Raw genomic sequence first — 23136 nt, 5'->3', positions numbered from 1 at the left:
CACACATCAAGCCTATATCCAGAGATAAACACAACACTTACAAATAAATAACATAATGCTGTCAATATGAAATATGTACAAATACTCATTAGTTCATGTAGTTAAATTACATCAGTTAGGATTAGGGGATTGAATATACAGTTCGTACGGTATAAATATCATTATTTCTATGGAAAGTCCCCATAAAACCTGAAAACTCAAAGTGTGTGTGTGTGTGTGTGAGTGAATGTGTGTGTGTGTGTGTGTGTGTGTGTGTGTGTGTGTGTGTGTGAGTGAGTGAGTGAGTGAGAGTGTGGTGTGGTCTAGGTCTCACTTGTAAAAGAGGTTTTAACTTAAATAAAGTTTAAAAAGAAGAAGTGAGTGAGTGAGTGAGTGTGTGTGTGTGTGTGTGTGTGTGTGAGCTTAATGCATTTGTAAACATTTGAGCGAATTGCTTAAAGTTATTTAAACTTTAGAGTGATTTAGCAGCACGGATAAATGAACAATAAGGAACGTTTCGTGTGTCCCGTTTCGTGGCGTTTGAATGGTCAAATACACACAAAATTACGTAATAAACACCATCTTGCTTCTTGTGTGCGAGCTCAATTTTTATAATGACTTTACACAACAGTTTGACAATGATGTAATCGAGTCACGTGACAATGGTAAGTGCTTACAATCTTGTGTATTAAGATATGAAGTATTTCTTATGGCCAGTTAGATTGGTGTCTGCTGTACTTCATGGATTTATGTATTAAGTCCGAGTTGTTTTTATCTGCACCATCATATTACAGACAACTGGTGTAATTATGCAGTTCGGGAGACGAATGATGATTCCAAAGCAAGACATGCATATACACTACAGTCAAAAGTTTTGGGTTTTTGAGGTTTTTAAAAGAAGTCTCTTCTGCTGCATTTATTTGATTAAAAATAAAAAATAACAGTAATGTTGTGAAATATTATTCCAATTAGGGGTGTGCACGAATATTCATATTTCTAATATTCGGTCTGTAATTATTATTCGAAAAATAAAATACTATTCGAATTTTACTACGTTGCTTTGCTAGCCGTAAATGCAGTGAATCCATGATAAATCCCAAGCACTAACTCGCAGTTATAATTAAATGCAGTGGGTGGCGCTGTGGAGCCTGTTAACAAGTTGATTGTATTTGATCATAATGTTGTCCTCTGCCTTTTACTTGAAAATGATGAAAATGATCTTACTACATGATCTTACAAAATGTAATTACTTTTGATCAAATTAATGAATTAATCTGAGTTATAATATCATCACCACAATGCAGAGGTGGGAGTAAGTCACACATGTGCAAGTCACAAGTAAGTCTCAAGTCTTAATCTTCGAGTCTCAAGCAAGTCCAAGTCAATTTTGTGAAAAGCAAGTCAAGTCAAGTCAATTAACGGCTTTATGTCAAGCAAGTCAAGTCAAGTCGTAGCTTGGGTCACAAGTCACTGGCAAGTCATACAAACGTTTGATGATTTCACTGAATTTATATATTAAAATAAGTTCAAACTACAGAAGTTGTGGACTATGGTTTTATTTGCAACATTTTTTTAAATATGCATTTCCACATAAAACTGAGTGGTTACTACAATAAAAATCAAAAAAATAAAAAATAAATAAAATTTCAAACCACATAGCCTAAAATGTAAATGTAACTGAAATTTTGCCAACATTAAAGCATGAAAAAATAAAAATGCCTAAAATTAGGCCCACATTAAAGCATGAAAAAATAAAAATGCCTCAAACATTGCAGAATCTCATTAAAAGGTATTAAACTATTCAAAATTCAAGTATAATGGTTCCTATGCCACCAAATGGTATTCTTCAAACTGGCATCCCCTTTATATAAGTTATATATTTTTAATTATGAAGTTAAAACCGCCAATAGGTGGCGCCAAATCACCGTCTTAATGTACGAGTCATAGAAGCATTCATTCATCGCGCCAATTTTCTGGAAATATTTTTTTAATATCAAATGTTATAATTATAAAAAATAACTCATCCTAGGGCAATTTTTCCACCACATTATGAATTTTGGGTGCATATTAATTCTGCTGGCATTTTGCCCCCAACCCCCTGATAACATCTAACCCTGCTTTAAGAGAAACATAAAACACGACAAAACATTGACAGTTTTCTATGTTGTTTTTTGTCATTGGAAAGAACGACACATTTGGCTTTAAAGCATGATTTGAAAGAAATGTGGCAAATGTTATACAAAACATATGCCATCATTAATTATCATTTGAATATTGACAACAGTAAGCTACATTTGAAATCATAATTGTGTATAAAGAGGCATGCTGTTTTGACCAATATTCTCTCTAGACCAATTGTCTCTCTCTAGACAAGCCATAGCTTACTTTTAGTGGTGAATGAAGTTCGACTGTTCGAGGTTGTGATGGTCGTCCGATATCCTTTGCCTGTTATTATGCGTACAGCAAATCTTCTTGTATGAAAATGGTCAATTTCTAGTGTTTATATCCAAAAAGAAACGATGCTGGGAGATGTTTTTGTATTTAGCGCGCTCACCGCAATGTGTTTTTTTCTGGGCTTGTGCAGCGTCAATCGCCGCAGAATCTGATGACTGGCGTCAATGGTTCCGTTGCTTTCATTTTGTTCATCAACTGATGTTGCGATGATTTATATAAAAATGTATATCAAGTCATTCTCGAGTCATACAGTTCAAGTCAAGTCTTGAGTCATTGGATCTCAAGTCAAAGTCAAGTCGAGTCATCCCTTACAAAAAATAACTGCAGTACAATGAAGTACACCTGGGGTAAAACTGCAGTTCAAAGCAGTATAATTGCAGTACAATGAAGTACACCTGTAGATTTGCAGTATAACGAAGTATAGATACAATATAACTGCAGTACATTGAAGTTCAACAGCAGTAAAACTGCAGTACAAAAAGTACAACTTCATTATAGTGAAGTATAACTGCAGTACAACTGTAGATCTGCAGTATAATGAAGTATTGAAACAATAACACTGATGCACTGATATGCATGTGAAGACTTTAAATGCAAAAACCTCATCTGACTTTTTTTTTTTTAATGAGCTTTTTTTAATCAGGCTCCTATGTTTAGGTTTAGTAAATTCACTTTGATGGCAATGAGGTCATTTTAGGTGCCATTAAAGTGAAATTACTGAACCTAAATAAAGGAGCTTTATAAAAAAAAAAAAAAGAAAAAGCAAAAAAAAAAAAAACAACTTATTTAAATAATAAAAAAAAACCTTCAGATGGACTTTTTGGTTTTTGCATCTGAAGTCTTCATAGGTCTACCATTTGTATCTGTACTGCAGTTATGCTGTATTGTGTGACAAACTTTTTCACCCGCATAAATTGCCCGCACGTGACCAGATCTTCTTCCTTCGCGCGAACGCGCAGCGAGTCTCGAGATCAGCTGATGCTAACCATTATTTATACAGTGTTTTATACAATACGGAGTGTTTGAAAAAAATGCGTTACAGTGATAAAAAATTAAAATAATGCTGCAAACAGAGCACAATCTGTGACGCAGCTCTAAAATGTAAACAGTGTAAAACTACAGTAAGCGCGTTTCTTCTCGCTCACACCGGTTTGAATAACATATAACGTTACTTAGTCTTTTTACATATCTCTAAAATTAAAATAAACAGATTTGAGGGCATTATACGTTATACTCACCGCTAAACTGAATGACTTGACAAGGCCAACCTCGCTAAATTGTTTCAGATCTTCAAACAAAAGAGAATGAAACAATTGCAACCAGAATAAACACAAAATTCAGTTTATTAATGATAATTGTACTTATCTTTGTTTTATGTTAAATTGGTAACACTTTACAATAAGAACTAACCATGAGCAATACATCTGTTACTGTATTTGTTAATCTTTGTTAATGTTAATAAAAATAGTTGTTTTTTTGAACTGTTGTTCATTGTTAGCTTTTTTTAATCAGGCTCCTATGTTTAGGTTTAGTAATTTCACTTTGATGGCAATGAGGTCATTTTAGGTGCCATTAAAGTGAAATTACTGAACCTAAATAAAGGAGCTTATTAAGCAAAAAAAAAAAAAACTTATTTAAATAATAAAAAAAAACCTTCAGATGGACTTTTTGGTTTTTGCATCTGAAGTCTTCATAGGTCTACCGTTTGTATCTGTACTGCAGTTATGCTGTATTGTGTGACGAACTTTTTCACCCGCATAAATTGCCCGCACGTGACCAGATCTTTAATGAAGTTGTACTTTTTGTACTGCAGTTTTACTGCTGTTGAACTTCAATGTACTGCAGTGAACACAGTGCATTAACTAATGTTTACAAGGTTTTAATACAATTTTAGTAAATGTTGAAATTAACATTAACAAAGACTAATAAATGCTGTATACGTGCAGTTCATTATTAGTTCATGTTAACTAATGTAGTTAACTAATGAACCTTATTGTAAAGTGTTACCGTTAAATTTCTTTGGAATATCGGACACTACTGGATATACATAAAAAATACAAGCAATTATGTTCAATAGTTAATTGACATTAATGTGCAGAAAAGGATTCTTTTTTTAGAAATACTTTTTATTGTGTGATTGCTATTTTCAGGAAAATGCACTGGTAACAACTAAAAACGTACTCGGTTACTAACGTAACCTCGGTTCTCTCTAGAAGAGGGAACGAGTACTGCTTAAGTAATCTTACGCTATGGGGAAATCTCTTTTCCGCGAGATACTGAAGCCAAAAATTATCCTTTAATTTTGAAATAATGTAAAACGCGTTGCGGCAGCATGCAGGCATAGGCAAGACGGCTCGCGTGCCTATTGGCTGCCCTGCGGCAACTGCAGCAGCCTATCGAGAGAGGCCCCAGTGACGTCAGATCCAATGGGGGCGCTTCGCGCCCACTACGTCACGTCCCGCCGAAACTCACATGGCGTGGGCCTTATAAATATGGACTGATAGGCTGATCACACTGGTTTTCATCGCCAAAGCGAACCAGAGCTTGTTGCATGCACGGCAAAGATACGCAGTACTCGTTCCCTCTTCTAGAGAGAACCGAGGTTACGTTAGTAACCGAGTACGTTCTCTTACGAGAGGTCTCTTGTACTGCGTAAGTAATCTTACGCTATGGGGAACACAGTGTAAAACGCCGTGCATGCTGAGATCCGACACCAAAGTCCCAAGGGCAGGTGCCCGGGGCTCATATAGTGCAAAATCATATGAACTCATAGAGAGTACGGGAAGGGGGCTGATAGCATCATCCCTAAATAAATAGCACCTGATAAGGGGTCATTTATATTGTTTCACACTGCTAGGGCGAGAAATAGGCCTGGACAGATGAATATAATGGGTCTTACACACTGCCCGTTAGAGATATTTGATCGATCTGCGAGCGTTGCTCGAGCAGTTTCAGAATCCTGAGCCGAAAACGTCGGGGCAGATAGTTCTGATCTATTGGACCAAAAGCAGCTTAGCCTGCAAAGCAGGAACCTCTAGGTTATAAAACCTTATAAATGTAGACGGGGAGGCCCAGCCTGCCGCCATACAGATATCTTGCAAGGCAACCCCGCTATACCAAGCCCACGATGAGGCCATGCCTCTAGTGGAGTGCACTTTGACACCTAATGGGCACTGCCAGCTCTTAGAAGTGTAAGCCAGCGCTATAGCGTCCACTATCCATCTGGACAGGGTCTGTTTTGATGCGGCTAGTCCCTTAGAACGTCCGCTGAACAAAACGAAGAGCTGCTCCGTCTGCCTGAAGACGGTTGAGCGCGACACGTAGGCTCTTAATGCCCTGACTGGGCAAAGGAAGCTCGCGTCCTTTTCCTCATTACAGCTCGGCAGAGCCGACAGAGAAATCACCTGAGCACTGAACGGTGTGTTGAGGGACTTAGGAACAAATCCGTGCTTTGGTTTGAGTATGACCTTCGAGTCATTTGGCCCAAAATCCATGCACGTTGCGCTTACTGGGAGCGCTTGCAAGTCCCCTACGCGCTTCACAGAAGCGAGAGCCAGAAGAAACGCTCTCTTGAAGGACAAGTGTTTGATGTCTACTGACTGTATTGGCTTAAATGGGGGCCCCTTCATGGCTTCCAGAACCGTAGAAAGGTCCCAAACGGGAACTGAGGGGGGTCTGGGAGGATTTAACTTCTTAGCTCCTCTAAGGAAGCAGATAACCAGATAATTTCTCCCCAGTGACTGGTCGAGCGTCGGTTTAGCGATGCACCCATCGATGGCCCACACATGTAGGGACCACAGCTCTGGGCGAGGATGCCAGATCGAGCCTTTGGCCTGAGAGAGGAGATCCCTCCTCACTGGTATTGGCCATGGGGAGGTGCTTGACAGCTGCATCAGAACTGGGAACCAGGCCTGGTTCTTCCAGAACGGAGCCACTAGCAGCACTGAGCATCCGTTTTCCCTGATTCGCTCTAGCACCTGAGGCAGGAGCGCAACTGGGGGAAAAACAGAGCGGGCAGCGGGGCCAGACGTGGGCCAGCGCATCCCTGCTCTTGGAGAAAAACTCCGGACAGTGAGTGTTTTCCTGAGACGCGAACAGGTCTACCTTTGCTCTGCCGAAAGTTTTCCACAGCAGTTGGACCGTCTGTGGTTGTAGAGACCATTCTCCCGCTGGAACCTAGTTCCTGGACAGTCTGTCTGGTCCCAAGTTCAGATGGCCTGGCACATGCGCTGCTCTCAGCGAGCGCAGGTTGTGCTAAGCCCAAACCAGGAGGCGTTTCATCAGCCTGTACAGTTTTGGGGATCTGACACCTCCCTGGTGATTTATATAGGCCACCACTGACATGTTGTCCGAACGGACCAAGGCGTGGTGTCCTTTTATTCGGGGACAAAAGCGCCTCAGCGCGTTGTCGACTGCCATCATTTCCAGGCAGTTTATATGCAGGAGCTTTTCCCATTCCGACCACTGGCCAAAGAACGGTCTGCCCTCGAGCAACGCTCCACACCCTGAGGTGGAGGCGTTCGTAGACACCACCTTCACACTCGAGGAGGTCCCCAGGCTTACACCTGACCGGTACCAGTCGGTCACTTTCCAAGATTTCAGGGCTGCGATGCATCCCTGAGTGATCTTGAGGCAAAACAGACCAGAGGTCCGAGCTCGCCGCGGTACTCGCGCTTTTAGCCAGAGCTGCAGCGGACGCATGCGAAGCAAACACAGCTGGAGCACTGATGATGCTGAGGCCATGAGACCCAGCATTTTCTGAAACCTTCTGAGCGGGACTATAGTGCCGCGGCGGAAGGATTACGTCATGCGCTGAATGTCCAGCCTGCGTTGTGGCGATAGCTGAGTTGTCATAGACAGCGAGTCCCGTTCCAAGCCCAGAAAATAAATTCTTTGACTGGGAGACAGTGAACTCTTCACCCAATTGACTTTGAGACCTAGATTCTCGAGATGCTTGAGTAAAATGGTCCTGTGTTCTATGAGCTCTGATTGTGATCGAGCTAGAATCAGCCAATCGTCCAGGTAGTTCGAGCCGAACGGCAGCCTGGCCCTCTAAGGCAAATCTCAAAAATCGCCTGTGATGTGACGCTATTTGTATTTGAAAATATGCGTCCTTCAGATCTATCGACATAAACCAGTCCCCTTGGCGAATTTGCGGAAGGATTTTCCTGGTTGTGAGCATTCTGAACCGGCGCTTTGAAAGCACTCTGTTCAGCTGTCTTAGATCCAGAATGGGTCTGAGACCCCCATCCTTTTGGGAACCAGAAAGTATCTGCTGTACAGACCCCCTTCGCTCTGAGCTTGAGATAAAGGCTTTATAGCCCCTTTGCTCAACAGTTTCGCTATTTCGGCTCGAAGTAGATGTGCTACTTCCTCTTTCACCGTGGTTTCGACTCGCGCCGTATAACGGCGGGGACGTCGAACGAACTGTAGCGAATAGCCTCTCCTTATGATGTTAAGCACCCATTCTGATACCCCGGGAAGCTTTGCCCACGCACTTGCATGAATAGCTAGGGGTTGAATGAACTCTGGGCTCTGGTCGCGACATAGTGGTGACCTGAGAGCTCCGGTGTGCTGAAACACAAACACCGCGCTTGCAGCGCTCGAGGCGGGGGGCGCGCTGATCACAGCGGGCAGCCTGCCCACGCTCGACTCTCTTACGGCAGGTTGCTGAGGGAAAGCGAGCGGGGGAAACCCCGTAGGGCTTATGTCCGTGAGTGAATGCGGGCGCGGGACAGCGGGCGCATTTACTACACTGAAAACACCGTCTGTTTGGGCAGACTGTATGTGCGTTGGTTTCGGTTTTACAGAAACCATGAGACATGCAGTGTGTAGTGCTTGTGCGGGCACCTTCACTACATCTAGTGCACAATCGACATGAGTCAATTTTATGTGTGCGAGCCACGTGTGGCGGGCTGTCCTTGTGTGTAGGAATGAACACTGGGCTGTGGGCATTTTACTACACTCATAACACCATCGACCGTGGCCGGAATACCAGAAAATACACTCTTTATGGGATTTATCTTGGTTGCCGTAAAAACGGCGTTTGTGTGCAGGCAAGCGGGCTGTGTTACCGACTTGTTTACTGCAGAATACACTGGAACAGTCGCATTTACTGGAACTGAACGAGCGAGAAGTTTTGTTGGAAGTCCGGCCGCAGCGGGACTTGAACACCGTTGTTTCCCTAGACTGGCTAGGAAGGCTTTGAGTTGTCATAGAAACAGTTTTTGGGTGCAGGCGAGCTGGTTGTACAACGCGCTCGTTGGCTGCAAAATACACATCTGCAGTCGCCTTTTAAAGGGAACTGACAGAACGAAAGCATTGATGGCATAATTTTATCTGCCAGGACACCTGGGATTCGAACACAGGTCTCCCGTGCGAAAGCCTAAGATTCCGCCACTGAGCCACAGAGACGGACACATAAGCATCCAGTTAGCGCGAGTATATATAAGAGAGCGTCAACATGTCTTGTGACAGCGTTTGTTTGCAGGCGTGCACGTATTACAACAGGCTCGTTAACTGCAATATTACATTTCCAGTCGCCTGAACTTCAGAGGGGAATGAGAAATGTGTGAGAAATGGAGGTTGGTCCAGCCTCAGCAGGACTAAAAGCACTCTATTTTCTCCTTTCGCCAGTCGTAAAGAAACTAACAGTGACCGTCCGTTTCTGACATTCCTTGCGAACGGCGCAGTTTGCTGTAGAAACGGTGTTTGGGTGCAGGCGAGCGGGTTGTACAACGCGCTCGTTGGCTGCAAAATACACATCTGCAGTCGCCTTTTAAAGGGAACTAACAGAGCGAAACCATTGACCGCATAATTTATTTTTATTTTTTGCCGGCAGATCCGGCGATCGAACACGGGTCTCCCGTGCAAAAGCCTAAGATTCCACCACTGAGCCACAGGGGAGGAATACATAAGCTCTCAGTTAGCACGAGCATATAAGAGAACGTCAACATGTTTGCTTCGGCGTTTGTTTGCAGGCGTGCGTGTGTTATATAACAGGCTCGTTTACTGCAATATTGACATTTCCAGTCGCCTGAACTTAAGGGAACTGAGAAATGTGTGAGAATGGAGGTCAGTCCGGCCTCAACGGGACTAAAACACTCTCTTTTCTTGTTTCACCGGTGAGTGACGCGTGAATGGGGCGTAGGGGCGGGGCTTTCTTGTAACGTAAAGAAAAACCCCGTGACAGTCCGCTTCCGGCCTCCCTCGTGAACGGCGCAGTTTGCGCGGCTCGAACAGAGGGAGAGAGAAGCTAGCCCCGAGAGCAGGTATCATCCCCCACAGACTTCTTGGTCTATATCCACGACGGAAGCGGCGGCAGACGGCGACCGCTGTCCATCAGGAAGAGACTAGCGAAGCAGGTGAAGCTGGCGGGCGAACCGGCGAGCTTTGCGGGTTGGGGGAGGTTCCGGGATCCATTGAGCACGGCGCTTGCACGGCGCGGTACCACGGCGGGCGGAGGTGCAGTCTCGGAGAAGGATGCCAGGTGAGTCCTCAGAGTCACCATAGGCAGTAACTAGCTCGCAGTGAGGGCAGTCGCCGTCAGCGAGCACGAGAGCTGCAAGATCCTCATCCAGGAAAGGGGCGTCTTGAAAAAGACGCCCGGCTTTTTTAGTGCAAAGAGAGTGTGTGTCGCGGTGGCGAACACACACACACACACACACACAAAAACACAGTAGCAGAGAAAAGGATATAACGCCGGATAGCGCAGCAGGAACGGCGACTGAAGGCGGCACGGCCAGCGGCTTCAGGTGCAGTGGCTCGTCCCGCTGAAGAGCTTTCTGAGACGGCGCGGCTTCTTCCCCTCGGGATCCAGCGATGCGTGAAGCTTGCTGAAGAGATGAAAATCAGTGTGATCAGCCTATCAGTCCATATTTATAAGGCCCACGCCACGTGAGTTTCGGCGGGACGTGACGTAGTGGGCGCGAAGCGCCCCCATTGGATCTGACGTCACTGGGGCCTCTCTCGATAGGCTGCTGCAGTTGCCGCAGGGCAGCCAATAGGCACGCGAGCCGTCTTGCCTATCCCTGCATGCTGCCGCAACGTGTTTTACATTATTTCAAAATTAAAGGATAATTTTTGGCTTCAGTATCTCGCCGAAAAGAGATTTCCCCATAGCGTAAGATTACTTACGCAGTACGAGAGACCTCTCGTAAGAGAACAGAAGATTAAAAATGTAATCCAACAGAAGATGAAACCAGATGCACTCACAGTATTTGAAAATGATTGTGTCTTTCTGCTTTTCTTCAGAAATGCATGTTATTGTGCAAGTTGTGTAGACTGTCAATGGAGTGACAGAAAGATCTCAGATTTCATCAAAAAGATTGAACGAACGTCTTGGATTGGAACGACATGAGGGTGAGTAATTAATGACATCATTTTCGTTTTTGGGTGAACTAACTACTTTAACTACTTTTACTTGGAGTGTTCAAAGCCATTATTAATGCTGACCAATTATGTTAACCCCCTGAGGTCGGTGGTATCGCCGGCGATACCAGCTCGCTTTTTTTCAGTTCAGTTCAAAAGAAATGAATTTTGCTCTGTTGACTTTGATATTACAAGCAAGTTTCATACATCAATCGATTCTGTTAAATGTGTATTATTTTTGTGTATACTCACAATAAAAACAAAGTGTTGTGCTTTTTGCCAAATAAAGAAAAATAAACGTGATGCGAGTTCTGCCTTCTCTCTGTAAGTGTAGTCCATTCTGAAACGCGTCCGAAAATGAACTGTAACTCAGCGAATACTCAGTCAAACAGGCATACAGACACACAGGCATGAAGCTTGAATTCTCTTCTTTTAAATGAGGTAATTTATATAAAAAACAAATATTCTCATCTTGTGAAATCTGTATTAAAAGAGAGCGATTCCAGTCGAGCTAATTAGAGCTCATTCAAAAGTAATGTGACTCCGCCCACGGAGAGCGCATGCTATTCACTGAGGCAAACCTGTGAACGCCCCCCATATCAGCTCGAGAAAACACAAGTTTAATCATATCATTGTAGCCTACATGTTTACACCATCTGGCAGCGCTGTGAGGAATAATAATAATGGAAAATCTACCTCAGAGTGCGGGTATTGCGAGGAGCGAGGATCTGAATACTGTAGTAAGTTTTTTTTCCTTCTCAAGTTAATCGCGTTTCTGTGAATGAATGAACGGCAGAGATGCGCGCTGTTTACCACAGCTCGCAAAAAGACAGTTTAAATTTAAATCGCCTTTCTGTGTGTGTGTGAATGAATGATGATGTTTTAGCAAACTGTATTGCTATACTGAGATGAGTAAAAATCGACTGAAATATGTTGAGGCTATTTGTATAAGCAACGTATTAAACTGCAAATTAACATTTATATGCCCTAATATTTCATAAAAACAACGTTACAGTCAGGCGTTCGGTTTTAGCAAACTGTATTGCTATACTGAGTAAAAATCGACTGAAATATGTTGAAATAAATGTATTTGTATAAGCAACGTATTAAAATCGCAAATGAACATTTATATTTCTTATAATAAAAATGAAAGACCTATGTTACAGACATATGAAAGACAACATTTCGTTGATTAGTTTTGGATAGATTATACATTTTTACTGTAAAATATCTGCCACCTCAAATAAGCTTTTGTTTGCCAATTTTTGCTCATATGTTAAATAAAGTATGTTTTGTCAAAAATAAAGTAATCAAATAATCAATCAAATCCTTAACTTTGAAATATGTATGATAAAATGTATACTTTAGTTTTTACAAAGAAAGATTACACTTGAATTGTTGTTGTAATTGTAACCTTTTTAATAAAAAAAATATATTTACAAGGTAGATGTAAACAAGCTATTAAAAGGTAAATATAAGCCTTTTCTTTAAATAATTTTTATTTTGTTTTATTAGTGACAAATTTGGGGAGAGGATAAATATTCCAAAACCGAAAATACAGTATGAGAATTAACTGCACAATTACTAGACATGTTTTCCTTGGATATTATAGGCCAATTTGCAAGCACAATTTGTGGAAAAATAAAAAAGAATAGAGATGCTTCCAACTGTTGCTCTTACTTTCTTGTGGCTCAGTGACTCACCTGAATGAATGGCTCATTAAGTATGCGGGCCCAATTGTCTCCTCAGGTGTGAATCACTAAATATGCATGATCGTTGACGCCCACTCCGCATATTGCCTTTCCAAACAGAAAGTGCTTTGCAAGATTCAAATCAATGTATTGTGTTATGTGAATGATTAGGCAGGATGATTTTCACATAATTTTGAAGAAAAAACACTAGGCGATCACATCCATTAGACAAAAGTCTTATTGGCACATATTTAGTATGTGTTTTGTGGCCTTATTTCAGAAACTTTATTTTTTATTTTTTTCAATAACCACGCATAAACATTATTCTCTCAAAAATGCAGACATGTACATTCTTGTTGCTCACATATTATGGTAGCCCTGTTTGTGCTAAATAGTGTGTCATTTTTTTTTGCCATTAATATGTTTATAAGCAACTGAAAAAAGCACAAATGTCAGGGCATGTCAGAACATCTCAAGGACCCCAAAAACACCTTAGACCCCAGAGGGTTAAATAGTTTGACATTAATGTGCAGAAAAGGATTTTTTTTTTTTTTTTTTTTTAAATATTTTTTATTGTGTGATTGCTATTTTCAGGAAAATGCTCTGGTAACAACTAAAAACAGAAGACCAAAAATGTAATCCAACAGAAAATAATGGCTGCGGTTAATTAAACAAAGATGCACTCAAATAACGGTAAGCTACATTCTTTATTATACCTTTTATAAACTATTATCTTTATAGTTTAGAATACATAATGACTGATATTGTACTTCAGGAACCAAGGGAATGCTGGAGGAATCAAGTGTACGAAGTCCTCCGTTTCCTCAGCCATTAAAGAATTCAGACGTGAAGAGATTGAGGATTTAAAAAATGAAATCAAAGAGCTAAAAGAAGATGTACAATATTAGCGCAGATTCAGGATAAAAACTGAGAGAGAGCTGAAGGAGTGGAAAGGTAATGAAATCTAGTTCTACCACAGCAATTATTCTCAGTACTAAACATAATTTCTCAACAGTTTGCTTGTGGACTCTCTTCTTTTGTATTATAGCATAGTCTGTTTGAATACTCGATTCTGATTGACTGGAAGGTGTGCATTCAAATAATGACTGCACAGATAGTTAGTCAGATTAATCATCATTCTGAATTAATGTGCTGCTTTACTGTAACACACACACACACACATACAGTCCCTCTCACACAGAAACATATTTCTAAGCAACAAGGTCTTAACGTTGCTGTTTTTGGAGTAATTAAACTGACAGCTTCACTAGAGTGATGCTGCACAGACACAGGTAATTCACATATGCACAATCTTTCTCTCTCTCCCTCATTTATTCGTTCAAATAAATGTAATCCTACCACACTAATTTATCTCTGTTGCCTGAATGCTGAGTGTGCAGAATGCAAGATCTAATGACCCGTAGCCAAAAAAACTAATGAAAATGAACTGTTAGTTTTTGCTATTCCATCAAATTGTGCTCCACAAACGTTAACCCTTGGGCGCTGTTCGTTTGTGGTTTACACTCGGGTTGTTTGGGGTCTCCAGAGACCCCCGGCAACAAAATATAGCCTAATTTTACTCAGTTTATTAATGTTTTTACTCCACATTTGTGCAGTTTTTTGAGGATTTATTATACATTTAAAAATTTATATAAATAAACAAATATTGTTTTTTTTTTATCCAAAAACAGCTTTTTATGTAAAATTCACTTAAAAGACCCACATTTCTAACTTTCATTCATGGGGATAACATGGATAATTTGACATCTGTTTTAAAAGTAAAACATTTTCACTTTAACCAGTAGATTACTGCAGAGCTCCACTATTTGCTATATCAGTACAAACAATGCTAACCTTTGACAAAGTAATTTTATTGTTATAATGGTGATCTTATAATATGTAGATATGAATCCAACTGGAAAAACTTGTGAAAAGATTGTTTCAGTTAGTCAAATAGCAAATAGTTGAGCTCTGCAGCGATCTACTGGTTAAAGTGATAATTTTTTACTTTTAAAACAGCATTTTCCACAAGATGGGCAAAAATCTTACACTAAACCATGAATGAAAGTTAGAAGTGTGGGGCTTTTATAAAGTGAATTTTACATAAAAAGCTGTTTTTGTATAAAAAAAATATTTGTTTATTCACATAAATAATAAAAAAAAGAAGCACTGGTAACCTGGGGTTGGGGCTCGTATGCGAGCGCCTGGTGGCCGGGCCTCCCCTCACGGGGTCCGGCCGGGCTCAGCCCGAAGGAGCGACGTGGGGCCACCTTCCCGTGGGCTCACCACCTACTGGAGGGACCGTAAGGGGCCGGTGCTTAGAGAATCGGGCGGCAGTCGAAGGCGGGGGCCTCGACAGCCCGATCCCTGGACACGGAAACTAGCTCTAGGGACGTGGAACGTCACCTCGCTGGCGGGGAAGGAGCCCGAGATTGTGCGTGAGGTTTAGAGGTTCCGACTAGCGATAGTCGGGATCACCTCTACTCACAGCTTGGGCTCTGGAACCACACTCCACGAGAGAGGATGGACTCTTCACCACTCTGGAGTTGCCTATGGTGAAAGGCGGCGGGCTGGTGTGGGTTTGCTTATAGCCCCCCAGCTCAGCTGCCATGTGTTGGAGTTTACCCCGGTGAACGAGAGGGTCGCTTCCCTGCGCCTTCGGGTCGGGGATAGGTCTCTCTGCAGAGTACCCGGCCTTCTTGGAGTCTCTGGGAGGGGTGCTGGAAAGTGCTCCGACTGGGGACTCCGTCGTTTTACTGGGGGACTTCAACGCCCACGTGGGCAACGACAGTGACACCTGGAGGGGCGTGATTGGGAGGAACGGCCCCCCTGATCTGAACCCGAGCGGTGTTCAGTTATTGGACTTCTGTGCTAGTTACAGCTTGTCCATAACGAACACCATGTTCAAGCATAAGGGTGTCCATCAGTACACGTGGCACCAGGACACCCTAGGCCGTAGGTCGATGATCGACTTTGTGGTCGTTTCATCTGACCTCCGGCCGTATGTCTTGGACACTCGGGTGAAGAGAGGGGCGGAGCTGTCAACTGATCACCACCTGGTGGTGAGTTGGATCCGATGGCGTGGGAGGAAGCTGGACAGACTCGGCAGACCCAAGCGTACTGTAAGGGTCTGCTGGGAACGTTTGGCCGAGTCTCCTGTCAGAGAGATCTTCAACTCCCACCTCCGGCAGAGCTTCGACCGGATCCCGAGGGAGGCTGGAGATATTGAGTCCGAGTGGACCATGTTCTCCACCTCCATTGTCGAAGCGGCCGCTCGGAGCTGTGGCCGTAAGGTCTCCGGTGCCTGTCGAGGCGGCAATCCCCGAACCCGGTGGTGGACACCGGAAATAAGGGATGCTGTCAAGCTGAAGAAGGAGTCCTATCGGGCCTGGTTGGCTTGTGGGACTCCTGAGGCAGCTGACAGGTACCAGCAGGCCAAGCGGACTGCAGCCCGGGTGGTTGTGGAGGCAAAAACTCGGGCCTGGGAGGCCATGGAGAAGGACTATCGGCTGGCCTTGAAGAGATTTTGGCAAACCGTCCGGCGCCTCAGGAGAGGGAAGCAGTGCCCTACCAACGCTGTTTACAGTAGAGGTGGGGAGCTGTTGACCTCAACTGGGGATGTCGTTGGACGGTGGAAGGAATACTTCGAGGATCTCCTCAATCCCGCTGTCACGTCTTCCATTGAGGAAGCAGAGGCTGAGGGCTCAGATGTGGACTCGTCCATCACCCAAGCTGAAGTCACCGAGGTAGTCAAGAAACTCCTCGGTGGCAAGGCACCGGGGGTGGATGAGATCCGCCCTGAGTACCTCAAGTCTCTGGATGGGGCTGTCTTGGCTGACACGCCTCTGCAGCATCGCGTGGCAGTCGGGGACAGTGCCTCTGGGATGGCAGACCGGGGTGGTGGTCCCTCTTTTTAAGAAGGGGGACCGGAGGGTGTGTTCCAACTACAGGGGGATCACACTTCTCAGCCTCCCTGGGAAAGTCTATGCCAGGGTACTGGAGAGGAGAATCCGGCCGATAGTAGAACCTCGGATTCAGGAGGAACAGTGTGGTTTTCGTCCAGGCCGTGGAACACTGGACCAGCTCTATACCCTCTACAGGGTGCTGGAGGGTTCATGGGAGTTTGCCCAACCAGTCCACATGTGCTTTGTGGATTTGGAGAAGGCATTCGGACTGTGTCCCTCGCGGCGGCCTGTGGAGGGTGCTCCGGGAGTATGGGGTCCGGGGCCCTTTGCTAAGGGCTATCCGGTCCCTGTACGACCGAAGCAGGAGCTTGGTTCGTATTGCCAGCAGTAAGTCAGACTTGTTCCCGGTGCGTGTTAGACTCCGGCAGGGCTGCCCTTTGTCGCCGGTTCTGTTCATGATTTTTATGGACAGAATTTCTAGGCGCAGCCAGGGGCCGGAGGGTGTCAGGTTTGGTGACAACACGATTTCGTCTCTGCTCTTTGCGGATGATGTTGTCGTGTTGGCCTCATCAAGCCAGGACCTTCAGCATGCACTGGGACGGTTTGCAGCCGAGTGTGAAGCGGCTGGGATGAGAATCAGCACCTCCAAATCCGAGGCCATTGTCCTCAGTCGGAAAAGGGTGGCTTGCCCACTTCAGGTTGGTGGAGAGTTCCTGCCTCAAGTGGAGGAGTTTAACCCTCAGAGGTCGACAAACGCGCCGGCGCGTTTTGCTGGATTTTTTTCACATAGCAGCAACATAAACTTAAAAAAATCCGTAATTTGTGGTCATAAAAATAAAATAAATACATGATTATAAACTATAGAGTGTCTTCTTTTTTTTGTGTACACTCACATTAACATCAAAACCGTGTTTTTATTTTTAAATAAATAAAATAAACAGGGTGCGCTTTCAGCTCACTCTGTCTCTGCAAAAATCTTTCTGAAACAAGTCTCGAAAATGAACTGAAACTCAGCTAATACTTATCACACAACCATGAAACATGCGTCTAAAGAAAGCTTTAAATTTCTACTTTTAAATAAAACAATTCACATTCAAAACAAATATTCTCCTGCAATGTAATCTGTATGAAACTAAATAGAAGTACAGTTTCTCCCGTCTCATCTCATTACCTGTAATGAGTTCACACCCACTCGCAGAGCGCGCTATTCATAAGATAATGTGCTGAGGTGATCTATGCAAAATGAGGTAAACGCCCCCTGAAATGCCTTCAAACCTCTATGCTTCAAACCAGCAAGTTTCATTCATTCACATTCCTGCGCTGTTGGAATATCACGAGTTCAAATTTTGCTCAGAAGAAGAGCAGGACTCTGACGAGTCGACGAACATTTGTATTTTGAGCGACGAACGTTGAGCGACTTGATCCAGCCGTGGATAATATTTCGGGTGAGTAAGTCTTTTAAATTTACTTGCATTAGTTGACACGTGTTCGCATTTATGAGGAAAAAACAATATTACGTGACAGTTCTCCATTATGGACGCGAGCGCTTTGAAAGCAGCAGACTTTCAAACTTTCACAGAGACCTCAAAACAGAAAGCACAAATCCTTTCTTTAAAACGAATTTCGTTTTGTATTAATTGTATCTTAATTTTAATATTATTTTCATTAACAAATTTAATACATAAAAAGCAATCACGACATAAGGGGCTCGAACTGGAGATCATCATTAACCAGACCGTAGTCTACTCGCCTCACATGTCTAAAAAATGTGAAATATATTTACAGAAAGCTGGTTCTAAACAAAACCATCCAAAACAAAAAACTATGTAGCCTAATAAATGTGCATTTCTCCGGTGCGTTCACTAGCCTACTGCTGAAGATCGCGAGTCAATAGCCTATCATCAAATTCATCTTTGCCAGAAGTTAATAAACAATTACAATGTCTTATTGCAATATTTTACATATTCATAATCATTACTTTTGATGGATCTTTGAGGATCTTTGAGGATGGATCTTCAAACTTTCTCAGTACAAGTTATGAAGGAAGAGAACAGCATTACAGTTTTCAGCGCGTCCTCCTCTGATTGCTGTGTTCTGACTGAAAAAGTGCGTGAAGGAGCACATGCGCAAAACGTAGGTTTGTAAAATGTGCTTTTTTAAAAGCGTTTTTATGTCCTCTCCACATAGAGGAATTACAATAAAAAAAACAACCTCCTCTACTTCTTTGTTCAGGCTGTGATGGGCCATTAAGTCATTGGGGGGTGTCTATGTCACACCCTGGTCTGAATCTCATTAATATTTATAGCCATTACCACTCCCATGCATAAACCTCTTCTGACAAAAAAAACTGTTTTACAACGTTTAAATCAATGTATTGTTTTATGAAAACGATTAGGCAGGATGATTTTCACATCATTTTGAAGAAAAAACACTAGGGAACAAGATCCATTAGTCAAAAGTCTTGTGGACACATATTTACTATATGTTTTGTGGTGTTATTTCAGCAACTTTCATTTTTATTTTTTCAAATAACCACGCATAAACATTATTTTCTTAAAAACACAAAGATTTACAAGCATCTTGATCAGATATGATGGTAGCCCTGTTTGTGCTTTATAGAGTGAATTTACACCTTTGCCATTAACATGTTTATGAATAACTGAAAAAACAACAAATGTCAGAGCATGTCAGAACACCTCCAGGGCCCAGAAAACAGCTCAGACTCCAGAGGGTTAAGTATCTTGGGGTTTTGTTCACGAGTAAGGGAAACTAGGTAGTTCGTGGGAATTTTCCCATTCATTTAAGTTGCCATTGTCACCCTAGGCACTCCGAAGTCCGCGTGCTCGAAATGGACGACACGAGCTGCTTAACCTAATGGTGGCGTGGACGTTTTCTAAAATCGCATATAAAGTGGGCAAAATTACCATAAATTACCATAGGCCCTGTGTGGACGCCTCTGGGGGTGCCAGTGCACTACGGGCAGGTCCACCAAGTGCTTTTGGGGTCCGCCAACGACCTACTCTTCACCGTAGTCCTCCTCAGTGCCACGAAGCCCCTATTTGGACCCCTAACCACCTATTCTCTTCTTCATTGCCACAAAGTGCCTATGGGGTCCCCTGACCACCTAAACTTCACCATAGTCTTCCTCGTTGCCCACGAAGTGCCTATTTTGACCCCTAACCACCTATCCTCTTCTTCATTGCCAAGAAAATGCCTATGGGGTCCCCTGACCACCTAAACTTCACCATAGTCTTCCTCGATGTCCACGAAGCGCCTATTTTGACCCCTTACCACCTATCCTCTTCTTCATTGCCACAAAGTGCCTATGGGGTCCCCTGACCACCTAAACTTCACCATAGTCTTCCTCGTTGCCCACGAAGCGCCTATTTTGACCCCTAACCACCTATCATCTTCTTCATTGCCACGAAGTGCCTATGGGGTCCCCTGACCACCTAAACTTCACCATAGTCTTTCTCGTTGCCCACGAAGTGCCTATTTTGACCCCTAACCACCTATCATCTTCTTCATTGCCACAAAGTGCCTATGGGGTCCCCTGACCACCTAACCTTCACCATAGTCTTCCTCATAGTCCAAAAAGTGCCTATTTTGACCCCTAACCACCAAGTGTTTTTTTGTGAGTGTGTGTAGACGTTCCCCTCTCTGTATGTTTTTGGGGGCCGTGTGACGCAGCTTTCTATGAAGTTTCGGGCCCCTAGCACCTCCAGGGGCCGAACGAGGTTCGGTGTGGTCCGATCGCCCCGAAATTGACACACACGTCCCGTCACGGGCCCCTGGGACGGGTTCTAGAGTTCCGTGTCCCTCGGACCTTTTTTCGCGCTAATTGGCCACCAACAGCCCAATGGAATAAGTTGCACGTGAGACGTAACTTAAACAGGGGCCAAAAGGGGTCAAAAGGTCGCAGCGACCCCAAAATCAACGCGGTGGAAGCCCAGGGGCCCCCGGTTCTAGATCATGGATTTCGTGGTTCTAGATCGGTTCTAAGTGTGTCTTCAGTTTGACCTTTCACGTGGGTATGTCAGTCTATGAGTTCTCTATGAGTGCAAGTGGCCTGTGAGAGAAACTTGAACAAGGGTTGCATAAAAATAAGCCCTGAGTTCTAGATACTCGTCCTCCTGATATGTTGTTCGGGGGCCCGAGGACTACCGGCACGCAGTGTTTGGGGCCCGTGGGACCTCCGGGGGCCGAACAGGGGCCACTGACACTTGCAACTTATCCCATTCATTTTCATAGGTGTTTGGTGGACGGTGTGACAGAAAGGTCCGATCGGCCCGAAAACGACATATGCGTCCCGTCACGGGCCCCTGGGACGGGTTCTAGAGTTCCGTGTCCCTTTGACCTTTTTTCGCGCTAATTGGCCACCAACAGCCCTATGGAATAAGTTGCACGTGGGACGTTGAATAAACAGGGGCCAAAAAGGGTTGAAAGGTCGCGGCGACCCCAAATTCGACATGGTGGTAGTCCAGGGGCCCCCAGTAATGGAGGGCCTCCATTAATTGGACCATGTGCTTCGTGAAAGGTGGACAGAAAGGTCCGATCGGGCCGAAATCGACGTATGCGTCCCGTCATTGGCCCATGGGACGGGTTCTAGAGTTCCGTGACCCTCTGACCTTTTTTCGCGCTAATTGGCCACCAACAGCCCTATGGAATAAGTTGCACGTGGGACGTCACATAAACAGGGGCCAAAAGGGGTCGAAAGGTCGCAGCGACCCCAAATTCAACACGGTGCTAGTCCAGGGGCCCCCGGTTCTAGATCCTGGATTTGGTGGTTCTAGATCGGTTCTAAGTGTGTGTTTCGGCAAAACGGTTTGAAAGAAACGCCCGATCGGCCCGAAATCGACGCATGCGTCTCGTCACGGGCCCCGGGGACGGGTTCTAGAGTTCCGTGTCCCTCTGACCTTTTTTCACGCTAATTGGCCACCAACAGCCCAATGGAATAAGTTGCACGTGGGACGTCAAATAAACAGTCGCCCATAGGGGTCAAAAGGTCGCAGGACCTCGAAATTCATCACGGACGACCGCCACGGGCCCCCGAGTCGGGCCCCAGAGTTTCGTGGCTCTAGGTGCTTCCTGAGCCTAGAGGGCCCTCTAATCCTAACTGCTGAATTAACCCTAGCAGACACATGCTCCCATAGAGATCAATGGGAGACAGCGAGGTGCATAAAAAATAGCAAAAAATAAACCGGGCGCGTCTCGACCTAGCCCGCTCGGTATGTCGCAGAGGGCCACGTGACGCAACTTTTTTGCCGAGTTTGGGGCCCCTCGGACCCCCGGGGGCCGCGCGGGAGCCACTGACACGTGCCACTTATCCCATTCATTTTCATAGGCGTTTGGTGAACATCCCACCTGTAACTTATTCAACAGGGTTCCTTTAAGCTGCCCGTGGACCTGTCATTTTAAGGCTAATTATGCATAATTATGAACTGTAAAGAGCCCCAACATGTTAGATTGTCTTCCCTGTGCACTGTATTGCATGTTTTAAGTAATAAAAAATTAATAATCATGAATTATGACCTGTTAATGCATTGACCACGGACAGCCTAAAGAGGTCCCGTCGAATAAGTTACAGGTGGGCAATTCCTATGATTTTACAGGAAGTGCCCACCTGTAACTTATTCAACAGGGTTCCTGTAAGCTGTCCGTGGACATGCCATTTTAAGGCTAATTATGCATAATAATGGACTATAAAGTACACCAACATGTTGGATTTTCTTCCCTGTGCACTGTACTCTATGATTTAAGCATATGGACCCGTCCATATCTCGGCGCCTGGTGGCTATGATTTATGCAATAAATCATTTAGAATTATGAAATATGACCTTTTAATGCATTGACCATGGACAGCCTAAAGAGGTCCCATCAAATAAGTTACAGGTGGGCCCTTCCTGTGCCCACCTGCAACTTATTCGACAGGGTCCCTGTAAGCTCTCAATGGACATGTCGTGTCCACAGACAGCTTGCAGGGACCCTGTCGAATAAGTTACAGTTGGGCACAGGAAGGGCCCACTTGCAACTTATATGACAGGGTCACTGTAAGCTGTCTGTGGACATATCAAATAAGTTACAGGTGGGCCCTTCCTGTGCCCACCTGCAACGTGCCCAGACAGCGCTGTGAATTTCAGGGAGTTTGGAGAAACTTGAGTTTTTTTTTAAATGAACAACAACAAAGCAAATGTTGAGTGCTGATCAAGAGTTTTGTGCAAGCAATTTAAGGTCACAACTCTTATATAACAGGCTTCATTCAGTGATTGAAACAAATATTATTAACATTGATTGAAGTTTTACAGTTTTTTTGGGTCGAATTTTCAAGTTTCTCCAATTTCTTTGAAATTCACACCATGGACAGGGCGTGTCCAGATGAGCACAGGAGTGCAGGTTTCATCTCCAAATTCTGTCCAGAGGCTGTCCAGAGGCTGAGATCTGGACGTCCCAGCCCCTGAACTTCCAGTGTTGAACCAACAATAAGGGTCAAAGTTATTTTTGGTGAGCTACGTTTTGCAGTTTATATTGTTGAAAAAAAAACCCTGAAAAAAACAAATGTCCTCCTTCATAATTGTTACAATAAACACTATATATTCTGACTATTTTTATGCAATGACTATCTTTGTCCTTTGGTGTGATGTTTCGTCCTATGGTATGACAAACATAAACAACAAAAATATACTTATTTTAAAATATCTTTAAAAAAAAAAGAGTCAAGTTTGGCATTAGGGGAGTTA

At 43.9% G+C, this 23136-nt stretch overlaps 1 pseudogene across 1 annotated transcript in view; it reads right to left on the bottom strand.

The window, feature by feature from the left end:
* LOC311091358 (NLR family CARD domain-containing protein 3-like) overlaps positions 1–23136 on the bottom strand; it is a 106367-nt pseudogene that overhangs the window by 6543 nt on the left and 76688 nt on the right. The gene's annotated exons all lie outside the window — the stretch shown is intronic.

This window comes from Abramis brama (genome assembly GCF_963993115.1).
Source record: "Abramis brama genome assembly, chromosome: 10".
In the NCBI taxonomy this organism is placed as follows: Eukaryota; Metazoa; Chordata; class Actinopteri; order Cypriniformes; family Leuciscidae; genus Abramis; species Abramis brama.
Note: the sequence above shows the minus strand (reverse complement) of the source record. Positions and strands in the feature narration are given on the sequence as shown.